This window comes from Corapipo altera, unplaced genomic scaffold, assembly GCF_003945725.1.
Source record: "Corapipo altera isolate COAL_440 unplaced genomic scaffold, ASM394572v1 2b, whole genome shotgun sequence".
Lineage (NCBI taxonomy): Eukaryota > Metazoa > Chordata > Aves > Passeriformes > Pipridae > Corapipo > Corapipo altera.
Genome location: NW_020884874.1, coordinates 23,219,513 through 23,236,505, shown reverse-complemented (window position 1 = coordinate 23,236,505; position 16,993 = coordinate 23,219,513).

Below are 16,993 nucleotides of genomic sequence, written 5' to 3'. Positions count from 1 at the left end.
TGGGAATGTGTACAAGGCCTCCATGCGTTTATTATTTTAACCTTCTTTTGTCCAAAGCAGAGCATTTCATGGGGAGACTTTGAAAGGATAAAGCCTAGTTTCAGTGACAAAAATGTATGACATTTAATTAAACTTATAACTCATCCTGTTATTCTGCTAAGCATAATTCTAAATTCCTTCTAATAACTACTTTACTGCAATTTAATCTCATATGAATCTAAAGTGCTTTTTTAAAGTGTTCATTAAAGAAACAGAGATAAAGATCTGTGCTGCGACTGTTTTTTTTTGTAAAGTAGCCAAGAATTGTCTAATTTACAATAAATATCTGTCTTTAACTGTGTTTTAAAATATTCATTTATAATACTTTAATCTGCTTCTAAAGGTGAAAAAATTACTCTTAGTCTGATGATGTAATGTCTCAAAGACAACCCAGTCAGAGAAAATTAAGCATTATTTTAACCTTAATTTAGATAATTTAAAATAAATACATATCTTTTCATTGAGATAAAGTAGCAAATGAAATAGTCATGCTGGAACCATTCCTAAATTTAAATACAGATTATTGATTTTAATTGTCTTTCTTTGCAATCAATCTTTAGCTATCCTTTTCTCAATATTTTGAAGGAACTCCCAAAAGAAATTACTCCTTTTATGTCCTTGTAAAGATAGTAAACTATATATGTCATCTAAATTGTGAAGATATGTAAAAGTCTATAGATAATACACATTGAGATATTACTAGGCGTTTGATCCATGTTCTTCCTTCCAAATCTGCAGAGAGATAGTTAACAGAAATATGGAAGTTTTTGGGTGTTATGATTCCCAATGATTCAGTGGAGCTGGAACCTTCGGTGCTACAGAAATTAAGTGAAAATTAGAAATAGAGAATAGGGAAGTTGTTCAATAATTCCACTGAATCTGGTTAAATTCTACCAGAAAATAAGGGAGAGTGCAGGGGTGTTGTGGGTTTACTCTGGCTGGATTTTCACCCCTACAAAATTGCTAAAAGGTGAGAGAGATTCAGAACAGGCAAGACAGACTTGATGTGAGGAATAATATTAAAATTTATTGCTAACAGAATAGAAACTAAGAAGTAATAAAATACACAGTATTAAACACACTTTTAAGCACCCCTTGGCCCCCTGCATGAATGCAGGAGGAGAAACTTTCAGGGCGATAGCTAAAGTCTCTCTTCATTAGAGTTCTGGGGGTCTCTGTACCCCAATGATCCTTCACGGGCTGCAAGGAGATACCTGCTTCACCATGATCTTCACCACGGACCGCAGGGGAGTTTAAGCTCTGAGTCTTTCCCCTGCTTTTGTGGGGTCCTTCCCATGGGAACAAGATCTTGGGGGACCCCTCCAAGTAGGGTCCACCCCTCCCCTCGGTCGCAGGTTCTGGGGTTCAGCTCAGTCTTTTATACCCCGATAGTTTTCACCAAAGTCCTACTCAGAAATAACCTGCTCTCTCTCTGTTGCAAGTTTGAGAGGCACTGGTAGCTGTGCTGACTGTGTTTCTCCACTCCTCTCTGCTCCCGGGCATGCTTTGTGCCATGAGCTGCTGCTGCTCCGGGCCTGCTCCGGGCCCACTCTATGGCTGCTGCCGCCCCTCTGCAGGGGCCTCTCTGCTCTGGGCCAGCAGCTGCCATGGACCCAGGGTCATGGTTGCCACCCCTCGGCCCAGGCTGGCCCAGCTCCGGCACTGCGCCTGCCCCTTGGGGGCCCGGCTCTGTCCCCAGCTTGGGGCCATCGCCGCTGCCGCAATTCGCAGTGGGGTGGGAAGCGGCAGAAAACCGCCCCAGCCCTGGCCCCCAGGCTCAGCGGCTTTCTCTGTCTCACCCTTCTGGCTCCAATGTCTTCTGCGACACAAGCCTTCTCTTCCAGCTCCTTAAATATGTAATTCACAGAGGTGTTACCAAAACTTCTAATTGGCTCTGCACCAGGAAATCCACCTGGAACTAACCATCTCCAGCTCCGGGGGGGGGGGAGCGGGGCTAGTAAACCCACGACAAGGGATTTCTGTATTACAGAAACATACATTATTATATAATTAAGAAAAAGCCTCTGCAAAGGTAGTCCAATGTTATTTTAGAATATTAGATTAGATATAAAAACAAGCAGCTATAAAGCTTACTTTTATAATTTCATTGCTTCTGTTCTTTTGTTGTTTTGTTTGGTTTGCGTTTGTTGTTTTATTGTGGATAGGAATGACATTCTTCAAAGCTTTTGTTAAAAAAAGTTTAATTCCATATTTCATGAAAGCTTTATGGATGCTTTGTTCTTAAATTCTGCTGGTTCAGAATTGACAGTCAGAAAAGAAACTGGTGTACACTGCTTTGACACAGTAATGTACTTTTGTTCATTATCTGTTTTGAAACTCTGATTTGCAACATAAAGTCTCTAAGGAAATTGACTAGAGAGATAAAATAACCAGAAGCTAAAAATAAACAGAATGTTTATGGCCTCAAATAAATGAAATACAAACCCAAACATTTTATACTCTAAAAATGAAAGTTAAACTTAAAGTTTAAATTATAACTATGAATATTAATGCAAAACAAGCTTTCTAATTTTTACAGTTAAGATTTTGTAGTCTGCAGAACATCACAGTATGATGTTCATAGGCCTTTTTAATTCTGTCTCTACTGGGATTTCTTGACTCTTTTCCTTTCTAAATACCACTGTGCAGCTATTGCCAGCTCTCCCTGTTCATGGGGACATGGTAACCATGGAAAATGCAACCCCATGACAGAATGGGGAATAGTATGACTCAGAGCTCCAGAATATTCATACTGATTTTATGCTCAGGTATGAACATTTTTTTCTGTGGCTGTATTATCTTGAGGCTGGAAAAGAAAAACAGAGTCCTGGTGGACAAAGTAATGCTAAGTGAAAGGAAATTTGTGTTTCCAGCTTCTTACCAACTCAGGTTGGTGGAATTTTACTGTTTCCATCTTTTTTCTTTCCTAGAGAACCAAGTATAAATCCATCTTATTTCACATATAGGAAAACAAGTTGATTTAAATCTAGGTGGAGAATAAAACTTTTTTAACTTTTAACTATGTAAATGGTTGTCTTTGCTATAACTAACAACACAAAAAGCAGAAAAGTAGGACTATAATAAATAAAGAGCATCTCTCACAATCTTTGGTTTGAACATAACATATCCTGAGTATGCAGGTTTAAAGAAATTTTGACTTTTCTTAATAGTCTGTGGGATGTGAAATGATCAACTCTAGCATGTGGGCATCTTGGATATAGAAACAATGCAGGTGAAATCAGTAATAATGTGTGGGTTTTTTTTTTTTTGGTTTTTTTTTTTATGTTTGAACATAGAAGAGAAGACCAAAGATATATATCAAGGAAAAAAACTTAATCCAGCATAAAAAACTGCCTGCTGTAAATGTTCAGTGTGTCCTCCCAGCTATGCTGCCGAGTATTCCATCACAGTTGAGGCAGGAAGAGGTCTTCACTGTGTTTCTGTAGTCTCTAATGACTCAGCTAAAGACAAGAACAGCTTCTGAGTTTCAAAAGCTGATGACAAGCACAAAGACACTGGGAAATGAAGTGATTGAGTCTTGTGAAGATAATTAAATTACTGCTCCCTCTGGTGATCTCCACTACATGACAGCAAAACACACTCAATGGACAGAACTTTTGAATGAACTAATTCTTAAGGCACAGATTATTCCTAGTGGAAAATGGGACCTCTTATCATGCCACAGAGAGCTCTGGAGGAGAAATAGCTGCATGTCTTTTCCTTATATAATTAAAAATTTTCTTGTATTTACCTGTATTTGAATTTCAGAATTCATCCACAGGTCTGAATTCAACCTCAACGCCAATAAAAATCTACAGTAAAACATCTGTTGATGGATTATTACTAAGCAGTTAAATCTGAGTTCCTAAACTGTAATGGATTTCCAAATAAGGTGCTCCGCAAAAGCAGGTAAGTTTGTGAGGAAAAGTTGAAAAGTAGTTTGTGAAGTTACTGATATCTTGTCTGAGTTTCACGTGCAATTGGAAAAAATTGTTCTACACCAGGCAGTGTAGAACAATTTCTTTTATTTTTAGGCAAAGAACATGACATTCAAAATCAAAACTGAATTTGGATTAAGAACAAAGATCTTCAAATTCTGGGGTATGAAGAAGGAGTTATCATTTAATGGAGATGGAAAATAGTCCAGTTCCAAAGCTGCATTTTCTATGGTTGAGTTCTTCCAGGTTAACTTTACTTTTGATTATGAAACTAAATCCTATTTCAAATTGATTGTTACTTTGTAGTAGATTGGCTTATTGGCATTACTACTTAACAAGAGTGGAAAAAGAAAACATATTAACTTCTGTGAATCAGATGAGATGTCCTCCCTTCCCATGATGTTGTTTTTTCTGTTGTGAAGGTGTTGGGATTTATTTACTGAAGTTTCCACGTTCAAGCACTTAAGATTTGAGGAAGAAGTTATTCTTTCAATTACTTTAGAAGATATGTTTTGAAGTTCCTATTTTTCAGGGACTTCAGTGGACTTTGTTTTACCACATAGCAGGGAAATTAAGTTTGTCTTGAATGTCTCAGATGTTACTACATTTTAAGTTTTTTCAAACAGTCTTTTCTAATTAACTTTACTCTGTTTCTCATGTAAAGATTGGGACTGCATGTAGTCATGTCAACAGGATCCCTACTGGGTATGAAACAGTTGCTGTGATTTCTGCTTATCAAACTCGCAACTACTAGTCACATGGTTTCTGCCCAACTGTGAAGAAAAAGTAGAAGACAATCAGACGAAGAGTTATTTCTTCTTTTCCATGTCATCCAAGAAAATGTGTCAGCTCTTTGCAGATTGCTGGATGAGTGCAGGCTGTCCCAAGTGATGTTCTGTGGGAGAGAGTCACTTCAGTCTATGGCTTTAGATTAACCTCCTCTGTAATGTCTCTAGAGACTCAGTAAGGTCTTAAAATAGATGTGTAAACAATCCTTTTGTGAACCGTTTCAACAGTACCGTGATAATATAGCTTTAACAACAACAAACTCATATCTACAAAAGAAATCCCATCAATTTCGAAACATTTTTGTCCTGCTTGTTGAGGAATACATTTAGTGCACGTAACTCGAGGTGCAGCTGCAGTGGGAGCTGCAGTTTCAGCTCTGGGTGGCAAGTGCCCGAGGCAAAAGGCAGTGAATTGCCGATCCTTTGCATAGCAAAGGGCCTGGGGACCTGCGGCCCAGCTGCCTGACTGGACACAGAAGAAGCCGAAGACCCCCAGATTTTCACCCCCTTAAATTCTAAGGGTATATAAGACTAGGGGTTCCTTTGTCCGGGAAATCCTTGGAGGTACCCAGCTCAAGCTGTTTTTTAATTATTTAGTTATTGCATCAAGATTAAACTTTTTTTATCTGAACGATCTGGACTTCTGAGACCCCAGGGTGTGTATGATCGCATATTCCAGCATTTCAGTGCTGAGCTATCCCTGCACTTCAAGAGCTTTGTCTGTTTTTAGCTCTGCTGCACTGTAATCCCACTGCTTCCTGCTGTATCCAGAGTGGATATAGAGGAAGTATGTTCCTTTCTTTTTTCTAGTTACTTTTTATGTTCTTGTCCTTGCAGCTCACACTAGCCCACTTAATGTTTTTCATCTTTCCTCTGAGATCATCTGTTTTGATCATGCACACTGATTTCTAGACTTTTATTTTTCCTGCTGTCTCACATCTTTCCTTGAAGGATCTGAAACTGGCAGCTGAGGCTCTCCTAATAAGGTGGCATAGAAACATCACTTCAGAAATCCCTCATACAATACAACATTTTTTCAGCACTGTGATCCTTATTGTTCAAATTCAGACTATGATCCTCTGACAGCTATAAGGATGATGCAGGAGGAGAGAGGGGTAACCAAACAGGAAGCTAAGAGTATAGCAGTAAGAGTAATATGCTCTTTTGAGAGTGGGAACACAGACAGGGTGTGATAAATGGATGCAGGCTGTGATGACAGTCCAGCAGGTATTTAAAAGCATTTTGCTGCCATCTAGTACTTTTTATTAGTAGAAGCAGTACTCTTTGGAAAAACACTAGGAAAAAATAAGAATAACATAAAAAAAAGCAAGAATAACATACAAAAATAAGAATAACATACAAAAAGCCCTGAGTATGTAACGTCTAGTATGAACGTCTAGTTCAGATGTCAGAAATGGAAAAACAAACCATGTGAGACAATACCTCTGTGTGGGATACCACAGTCTATATGGGAATTAAATTCATAATGAGTCAGTATTTCTGTGAATGGTAATATGACTTTTCTAACTTGCTCTAAAGCTCTAAGCATAGGGGACAAAGTAATTTATTACTGCAGGATCTTTAAAATATGCAGTTGGTAATGCATATATCTTCCTAGTCCACGCACTTTCCTCAAGTCACTGGTTTTGAGTTCTCTCTGACAATCTGGACCCATCCAAGCTCAGTTTCACAATTTATCTGTGTCAGTCAAAATGTTGTCCCTAATACGCTCCTAGACCTTGTTGAATGATTTTTGCCTTGTACTCCCTCTCAACTGGAAATCTACGTAAAACGCCTCTCATTTACACACCATTCATCATGCTCTGGTTAGTTCTACTAGCTATAAAGAAAAACCCAACTTAATAGTCTCCCTTCCTCACTTTGGTAAGCAGGAGATACCTCTCTGAAAATGCTTTGTCCTACTGAATTTCTCCTACCCAGAAATATGTATTCCCTTGCAAAGTTCAAAGACCTATCTATTTCTTTCCATGATAGATACCCATGAACAATTCTTACCTTCATTCCAATATGGTAATAATTTTTTATTTTATCTCATCAAATTTCCTTCATGCTATTTAAGTACTATTCAGCAGACTCATGAATTATGTCCTACCATGATATAATTACTTGTGTTTCCTAAAATGGACTATTTGCGTCAAAATTAGTGTCTCTCAAGTAGCACTTTTGGGATGTGCTTGACACTTAAACACGGAACTGAGAATGCTAAAAATTACTTTTAGGATCCTAAAAAACAATTTATGCATTTCACTCTCTCAGTCTTCAGTAGAGAAAATTTTTATTCATTCCTACATCTGTTTCCAAATAAAATGGAGAAAAAACCTTCACACATAGTTGAGGGACATGATGAGTGTCCCTCAAAAAGTACTGTAAACTGTACAAATGTCTTCCTCGAAACTTAGCATTGATGAGACACGTATGTTACTTTAACACAGCAGTTACATATACATATGAAAAAGACCCTAGTTTATTGCTGTTTCAAGTAGAAGTAGTTGCTCTGTTGCAACTACATCACCAAAAATAAATTTCTGGCAGGTTGCCAGATAAAAGTCCTTCATCCTGACGTTTGTTTGTTGCTGTCCTATTAACATTCCCATCTACAGCCCCAAGATGGACTGAGATGTACACCATTGGATGCACAAATACAAATCCTAGTACGAAATGTTGTTTTTGTAACTTTCTCTCATGGGGACTAAACTGTGGTGTTTTGCAGACCTTCACTCAGCTATGAAGAGTGATGAAAATTCACACAATATATTTATCTTCAGAAGATACAAGTAGTTTTTATGTATTGAGAGATTTTGACCATTCAGATAACTTGCCTTCAGAACAGTAAGGGTATTCAATTGAGTTTCACATTGTGATTCTGTTTCTGAAAACTGTCATACTTCGAAAAGGTGCTATGAACTGCCTGCATCTACGGACAACAGAATGTAAAGGGACTGTTTAGTCTGCATGATCATGAGCTTTGGCTTTATATTTCATGTATAATTTAAATCCTGCAAATTGTTTTGTTTTGCCTGTATTTTTAGTTCTCATTTGGAAGTTTAAACTCTTGCTGCAGGGTTTTAAAACATCTGTTGTTTTTTAGCATAAGAAATGATGGATAATTAGTGCTTGGTATGAGAGAGTTATTGGATAAAGAAATATATTAAAATTAACTGGCCTACAAATAAAAACTAAGTTTGGAATTCAAATGCCTTCTTATATTTCACATAAACTTTTAAAGGAAAGGAGTACAACATCTGAGACACCAGAAAAGTGCTATTCAATATTGGCAAGGTTTTGACTGAAAACAAAATATTTATCAAATTCCTCATTTTTCAAAAATAGGTTTTGGAAATTATATATGGACATAGAATGTGATTTGGAAAGAAATGACTGGTTAGCAATTATATTCTTTCTAGTTTTCTTTTTTCATAGTATCTCATTGGTTGTGATTTCTGTGTTATGATATTCACTTTTATCTAAATACAATATTACAAACTTATATGAGCTAAACCTACGCGTGGTATATGATGACACATTACACTCTGCCATAAGAATATTTTTACTATCTTTATGTTGCTTATTTTCCAGCTTATTTTACAGAAGAACATTAAAGATAGATGGTGTTTAACACAGATTTACCTCTCTTGTCATCATTAAAATTTTTTCCTATTTGTATTGTAAGTGAAAGGATGTGGCCTTTAACAGAAGTATGGGACTGTTGAAGTATCTTCTAGTACACTAGACTCCATGTTGCCAGTTACCAAAAAACTGTGGGCTTTGCTATGCTCAAAAGAATGATGTCAGGTCTGACAGAGAGCAAAGTGACAACTCCTATGGACAACATTGATTCCATAACATAACTGCATTTGTTGGACCCATGAGAAAAAACATAAAGGTAAAACCAGTTCAAACCATATAGAACTAGGAAGCTTCACTACATAATTTCCCATGACTGAGTATGCATTTGGCCTGCCACTGCAGGGGAAAATGACAACTTTTTGAAAGGAACAAAAGAGTAGGTGACTTTTGTATTGATTGCCTATCACATTCTCTATTTCATGGCACAGGTAGGAGGAGAGTTGTATAATCAATGTGTTCCCTCTCTCACCTTAACAATTGTCGCACAACTGCTACTCTTCCATGGCTTTGTTTGACCGAGATCACAGAAATTTTGTTGTGCTCATCCAGTCCAAACTCTTCACAGTTTTGCTAGCTTGAACTTCTGGTGCAGTAGACATTTGGCATTCTGTGATAAGGGAATGGACAACAGTTGAAGGAATATATATAAACAGCAATATCTGCCCAAATTTTCAACATTTTCTCTGCATGTCTTTGTTAGCTTAGGACAATATTAAAATACATACTAATAATGGATGTAGAATTTGTTAGTGAATTTCAAAAAGAGATTCCCATTAAATCATCTCCAGGAAGCTGCTGTGGATGATGAATTGTGTCAGATCTAGCAAGAAAGAATTTAATTAGGTAAATGAAGATGTCCCAGAGAACCTCCAAGTGAATCCAGGGAAGAAGAAGAGAAAACAGCTAGTCTTAAAATGTCTTAATCCATGTAAATCCAAAGTAGTAAAGCCAGATGTTGTTGAAATATGTGCTAATTTATGCAAAAAAAGCAAATTCACATTTCACTCTGAAAAACATGGTGCATACCTGTCTGTCCTCAAAATAAAGCTGAGAAGAAAACAATTCTATCTCATATCTCATTAGAAAGTAGGCAACATTTACACTTGGATTAAACTCAATGTACTACTTTATAGGAGAAAACAACGTGGATTTCTTTTAGTGTAACGTAAGACTAGTGATGGTCAAAAATGTTAGGATGTGGCATTTACGTTAATTTATTATTTCTTGCCTTTCCTAGTCTTTTTTGGACAAATCTCTGTGGTCTCTGGAGTCTGTATGACTTTATTTTTCTAGTTAATCTCTTATATGGAAACCCTTTAAAATCCCTAGGTACTATAGGAGATGAGCTGATTCTGAACTGGCTATTTAATAATACAAGCCACTGACCTTACTCTGAAGGGGTGAGATCTACTTACCCAGCAACTCTGAAATAAGAGGTAGAAATCAAATAGAAGAACTAGTATTAATGGTGTTATAATGCTAAAAGCTACACGTATTTACTCTCAAAATTACAGAATCACAGAACTACCGAATATGCTGAGATGGAAGGCACCCACAAGGATCATCAAGTCCAACCCTTAGCCCTGCATGGGACCATCCCCAAGAGTCACACCATGTGCCTGAGAGTATTGTCCAAACACTTCTTGAACTCTATCAGGCTTGGTGCTTTGACCATTTCCCTGGGGAGCCTGTTCCAGCACCCAACCACTCTCTGAGTGAAGAACCTCTTTCTAATATCCAACCTAAACCTCCCCTGACATAACTTCAGGCCATCCCCTCAGGTCCTACCATGGGTCACCACAGAGAAGTGATCAGTGCCTGCCCCTCCTCTTCCCCTCACGAAGAAGTTGTAGACTGCAATGAGGTCTCCCCTCATCACATGGCTATAGATATGTTTGTCATATAAACTACTAAGTGTAATAGATACTAATCATTAATTCCACAGGAGGGTCTAGTTGAAGTAATAAATGGTTTGCATTACATTATTGGCAATACTGGGCTCCAGCCAGGTGTCTTGGTACAAATCAGGACCAAATTAACCCATAATTTGGATAATCCATTGATGAATAATGGAGAACTAATGGTATTACATGCTGTAAGCATGCATGACCTTAATATTTGAGGACTTGACCTTTAAACGAATGCTGGTGATTGCCTGCTTCTAGCTATCTGCTTCTAATACTTAGGCACTAGTAAATTTAAAGTTGCTGCTCAGTTGCTTCTTAAATATATAAATGACTAAATTTCAAACTGTGAACATTCTGAAAGATTTTAAACATAAAATATCTTCCAAGCCCAGTAAATCTTCAACAGCTGAGGTGAGACCCCTTCAAATCAGTCCTTTTCACTGTGCTCATTGGTGGGATTTGATCTTTTGTGTGTACGTGAGTGGACGAGCAGAAAGAGAATTTCCTATTTCACAATAGTTTCCCTGATACTACTCCTTTCATTGTAGATGGGAATGGAAAAAAACGAGTGATGGAGACCTGTAAAAAAAAATCTTGTGCCTTATTCGGACAAGTGGTCTGGAAAAAGCAAGGTCTTTTACTGATAACTCATTTTGTATGCTTACTTACCCCTCTCAATCATGGAAATGATCCTAACCATCTGCCTTCTATACACTCAAGCAACCTAATGTATGTTTTGCAAGGAACCTGACTGCCAAAACCCGAGGACACAGTAATGATGTCAAAGTGTACCAGTGACCTGATTTGAATTATACTGTCTCTCCTTTGGCATCTCTGGCCACATGTGAGAATTCCAGCCTGATGATGTGTTGAGACAGCAATTCCCATGCCTGGTGAACTCACACTCCCTGAAGGGACAGTGAAATTGTATCCTAGTGGTGCTTACAAAACAACCCCGAGGGAATATCAACGGAGAACACAGTGAAAGGATCGTCAAAACAGTGGCTTTCAAGGCATGAGTTTGTTCACAGGCTTACAGTTTTATCCCTCTCTGGATAAGAGGGTATACTAGCTCCCAAACACAAGTCCCAGAACCAAATGTTTACATATTCCTTGTGGTTTTTTTCACAATCACAGGTGCTTAGAATTGAACTATTTAAGAAAACAGTATAATTTTTTCATATTTACAAAGACCATCAACAAATCAAAGCTGTTACAAAGACAACATTCTCATGAGATTTGCATCTAATTTTGAGAGCAAAGTATTCTAGCACGTTGGATGCTTCAGTCTAGAAGGAAACAGTAAACCTTATATCACCCATCATTACCAGGAAAAATCCCCAACAATAAACTTCATTATTATGAAATCATCTCTGTCATCTTATTTTGTTTTTCAACATCTTGGTGTGAAAAGGCAGAGTTGTTTTTATCTTAAGGAAGAAAAGTTGAGCAACTGACTATTAGAAAGAAGAATTTATCTTTATATGTCAAGAAAACATTTTATCTAAGAATTGCAATAGTTTGTATGATTCCACTGGAAATCAAAATATCCAGCAAATGGCTAAATAAAGAACTAGGGAGAACATAAAATTGGAATCAGACACAGAAACACAACACATCAAAACATGATAGAGAATATACAGAGTTTTCAAATTGTAATACAAATTAATAGATACTGGGAATAAAAATGATTTTTGTGTATAAAAATGATTGCAAAAGTGTATAGACAATAAATCTCTTCACGCTGAAAGTTAAAACTCCTCTGGTGGACACAAATACTCCAGTCTTAAAATAACTTCAGAAAATTTTCTATGGCATTGTAAACCTGGGAAAATTGGAAGTGCTTTGGCAGGTTTTCCTATTACTTTGATGGATGACCTGAAGGGCATGTCATCCTGTTTAAAACTAACAAGGCATAGTTTATTCATATGCTACAAGGGTAATATTGTAATTAACATGCTGCATATAGAATTTCAAGTACCTAAGCAATATTGGATTTCTTCATTAATTTATGATTCTTTAAAGGTGAGATATTGATTTTTATATAGGCAAGGATAGAATTATTTATTATTTAGCACAGATGTGACACAGTGTTCATTTTAAGTTTATATTGATAGTTTTTTGTTAACTTGTCAAGACCTCACATGTCTGCAAATATAGGAATAGCAAAACATCTATTTCCAATATTAATACAAATTTGAAAATAGCTTTGGGAAACACTAGTCTCCAGGAATGTCTCTAGTTCCATGTTCAGAGAAAGCCAACTTAAACCTGCAATAGCACTAAAAGTAGCATTTGTCACTGCCTCTTGGCTGTATGGTCTTCTCTGCTCAGGTACTTCCAGACAAACAGTGGATTTTAGAAGTTTAGGGTTTTAACTGAGTTGATCTGATTCAATCACAAATTATGATTACCAGAAATTTCTTCATCCTTTTGCAACTCTGTTTTCTAAAAATATTAAAATTAAACTGAACAAGAATACAGTTTGTCTTCCTAAAACTTAGCTTTTAGTTGGACACTAGCAAGAAGGATATACATTAAGTATTGTAATCAGACAACCTTCTTTTCGCTTTTATTTTGTCATGTGTGACATCTGTCAGAGAGAGACACAGTTCTAGAAGAGCTAGAAATACATGAAGATTCAGATAGTGTTTGGAGAAGCTGCGTGCAGAATAGAGGAATAAATTTTTGGGATCATATGTCAGTTGGAAAATCCTTGGAAGAGTGTTTTTGTTTGCTTCTAGAGAATATGAAATTTCCACAGTGACTGTAAAAACCCAAACCAAATTAAAAAAAATTTGCATTTACTATTTTTTTTTAAATTGAAGTGACTTATAAAACCTGAAATGTGCATTTGCTTTGTAGAGAAGATAGAAGATATATTCACCCTTTGACACCCTCTTTGCATAGTCATGCTTGCCACTTTCATATTTCTAACTGTTAGGTTTTACCATTTGATTAAATCCTAAAAGATTTGATTTGATCTGATTGTTTCCACACTTGGACATACATTCCAGGTGACAAATTTTATATGATGGTATACCTTTGGGGTTACTAGATAAGTCTTTTTCTGTATAAAATATTTTATACAGATGATTATATATTTTAATTTTTCTCTTATAGTCTAAGAGTCTCAGTCCTCTTGTAATGTAAAAAACTATGCACATTAAAGTTCTTACATATTTTTCTCATTCTTTTTGTGGTATTGTTGTTACAGATACAATTTCTCTTTTATATTTTCAAAGTAGAACTTGGAAAAGCATATTGGAAATATTTTTCTGATTTTTCTTATTTGTGTATAAATAAATAAATTTTTATACTTTCAATATATGTTCTCATACCACTTGTCTACAGTTTTTTTTTCCTTCTTTCTTCTTACTGGATTGTATGTTCTTAGTTTCTATTTGCTTTTTCCAGGTTCATAGTAGAAATGGGTTTGGTGTACTTTTGATAGTCAGAATGAGTCCAGATGAGAAAACAGCAGTCTGTTATGAGATAGTTCTATTATTTCATATTTTTTTTCTAAGAACCATTTTTCCAAGTCACTGGTTTTTGTCTTCTGATTTTTTTAAAAAATTTTCTTTCTATAATTTTTTTCTCTCTACACTAGATTGTGTTAGAAACCAATTCCTTCAGTTATCTCTAACCTACAAATTTCAGCTTTAATTTATTTTCAACTTTTTTATTCCTTTTATACTGATTTTAGTATTTCTTTTTCAATAAAAACTTTCCCTTCATGCTAAAGGCAATTGCTAGAGCTTCAAATGACCCATTAAATACTTTGCACTGACAATGCATATGAAACCCTTAAAACTATTGTTCTGACCCCTGAGTGGAAAAGGGGAAAGAAGGCATAAAGCAAATATCCTTCCTCCTCCATTTTATTCAAGAAGAAAAACAAGGTAAGAGATTTTAAAAATGTCTGTCAAAAACAAGCCTCTAATGATGTTCATCAACATATAAATTCAGTCAGATCAAAAATTTGAAACCATCCATCTTCCTCTACAAAGAATAGCTTATGCACCATCTACATCAAAATATTGTCAGAAAAGAAGTGGAGTACTTTTGTTCCAGGGCCAATAACCAAAGGAGGATGACAAGAGGGCCATATCTTTCAACAATCTGCAGTTCCATCCCACTCTCTGGGGTAACATGTCAAACCTGCTTCTCCTTAGAATAAATAAAGTGAATTCCACAGAGATGGCAACTTTCTTGGTTTTGGACTTTTGCTGTGAAAGAGAGTGATGGACATTGTCTTGATAATGTGGCAATTCAGCTTTTTTTTTTCATTGATTTCTACCAGGTGAAATGCCTAATTTTTACTTCTTTGAGAGACATGAAGGTCTGGAACTTCATTTTTTTCAGAATTACAAAGCTTTGTCTCACACAAAAGCTACACCCTGTATGGGTTGTGATAACATAGAGAGGAGGAACAGCCTCTTCACCGGTACATATGCACATACAGATGAGGCATTCTTTCCCGTGTAACCTGAGATCCCCAAGCAAAGGCTTTTGCTGATTAAGATACATCCATAATTACTAGATGGAAATATGACAGAAAAAGAAACAGCAAGTAAAGAAACATCTATATAAGCCCATAACAAAGTCTTGTCTCTCTTTACATGCTTCAAAAAGTCCCTGCAGAAAATTAATCCTGGGCAATCTTCTTTGAGTAATTTGTTCTGCATGTAACTGTGATGGAAAATGTCTGGGTAAGATTGCCTTTCTGAGGGGCTTAGTAAGATCACAAAAACATGTCAAGCTCAGTTACCCAAGTGGGTATGTTCTGCACAGGACAGGGCCAGTATCAGCAGCACCTTCACAAACCCAGCACAAGCATGCTACAGACTGGCCTCAGCAACTGAGGAACTACATTTTTTTTTCTCTGTCCTTTCCTCCTTAATGTCCTAGTCGCACTTTTGATGGAGACCTGTTGCCCCATCAGCAACACACTTGCCAGTCCATCCCAGCCCTAAATCTTTATTACATTTTTTACACAATTAGTGATCATGTTTATTGCATGCTTTCAGTGGGAATAGTAGATATTTAACTGAAGTTCAAGTAGAAATGAAGCAACTAATTTAGTCAGAGACTTGTTTTTTATGTTGCATTAATATCGACTTCAGAAGATTTAACTTGATTTGCTAATAAAATTTTAAAAATAAGACTCTCTTTCTTCAGCTGACTTTGATTCAGCTAATCTGAACCTAATTCTGGTTTCACAGTAAGGATAGACACTTAGAAACAATCCTAGCAAGCACATTGCACAAATCTATGCAGACTAAAGGCTGCTATTCAGTTGTAAATAAGGGTAGTTTTCCCTCACAGAAGTAGTTTATTTAGTTACTATTTTAAACTAATTTTGCCAATTTTGTTTGTTAAATATATTTAGGAAAAGAGTAAATGTTTCACTGCGACATTTTTAACGTAGTATTTCACAAATTTAATAATAGCAAAAATGTTTCATTTTAAATTTGAAAACCTGACTAGGAAAAGAAAGGTAAAGTACGAACAACATTTCATTTCTTTATGAAACTAAGAACACCAGATGAACATAGCTTTCAGAAGCAGCAGTAGCTCTCATCTTATGCTATTACAGGCAACTAATCAATTTTATTTATGTATATACTGAGATTCATTCTATTCATGCTATTATTAATTTCTAAATTTTGTACCTCACTTCTCATATCTTGAGGAATCCCCTTAATTTCTGAGCCCATGGACCTCACATATGCTTATTAATAAATTAATATTAATGATACAAACAAAGATGTTGATCAGGCATACAGAAAATATTACCTGAGTTTTGTTATTTAAGTTTGCTGTTTCTATGAATTTTTAAATTATCAGGATTTTTAAGAATGAAAAATAATGTACTATAAACCACTAATAATGGAAAATCTGTGCTCTGCTTGTTAACAGATAGCCCAAAAGAAAAAAAAGTAAGGTGTGCTACTGTAGTAATCCTGCATTTTGCACTATGATGACTACACTCTCAATTGTACAATGTAGTAAAATGTAAGCTGATAGTTTTTTTTATTTTTCCATAACAAAAATAAGCATAATACATTACTAGGCTAAGTACATACCACTATAAAGCAGAAAAAAAGAGACTACTCATTTTATTTTTATACAATAGATATTTTTTTTACAACCCACTTATTTGTAAAATCATGATGGTACAGAAAGCAACATGGTTTATTCTTCATGTAAAAAAAGAAAGCATTTTCATTAACACTGAATATGAATTTCTAATGGAAAATACATTTTTCTGCTCTCACTATCACATATTTATATAAAGAATTAATTTAACCAGAAAGAGAATATTTTTTGAAAAAAAATTAAGCAAAGAAAATCTAATTAACTAAATTACTGCAACAACTAAATGAATAATTTCCTTGGCTTCCTGGCTCTTGAGAGTCTTGCTACAATGCTCTATTAATGTTCTCAGTTATTAATATTATTAGAAAAAGGACAGTGAATCTTTCAAGGAGGCTTATTACACTATGTTGTAGCCAGCTATAAACTATCCTGGATACATATTTAATAACAAAAAAAATCACAATTATCCCAGCTGTAGTGAGTTCTTTTCACCCTCCTCCACTTGGTGGAAGGGAGTATCACAATGATAATATATTTTAGCTGTAATGCAACATGGAAAATAACATAGTGA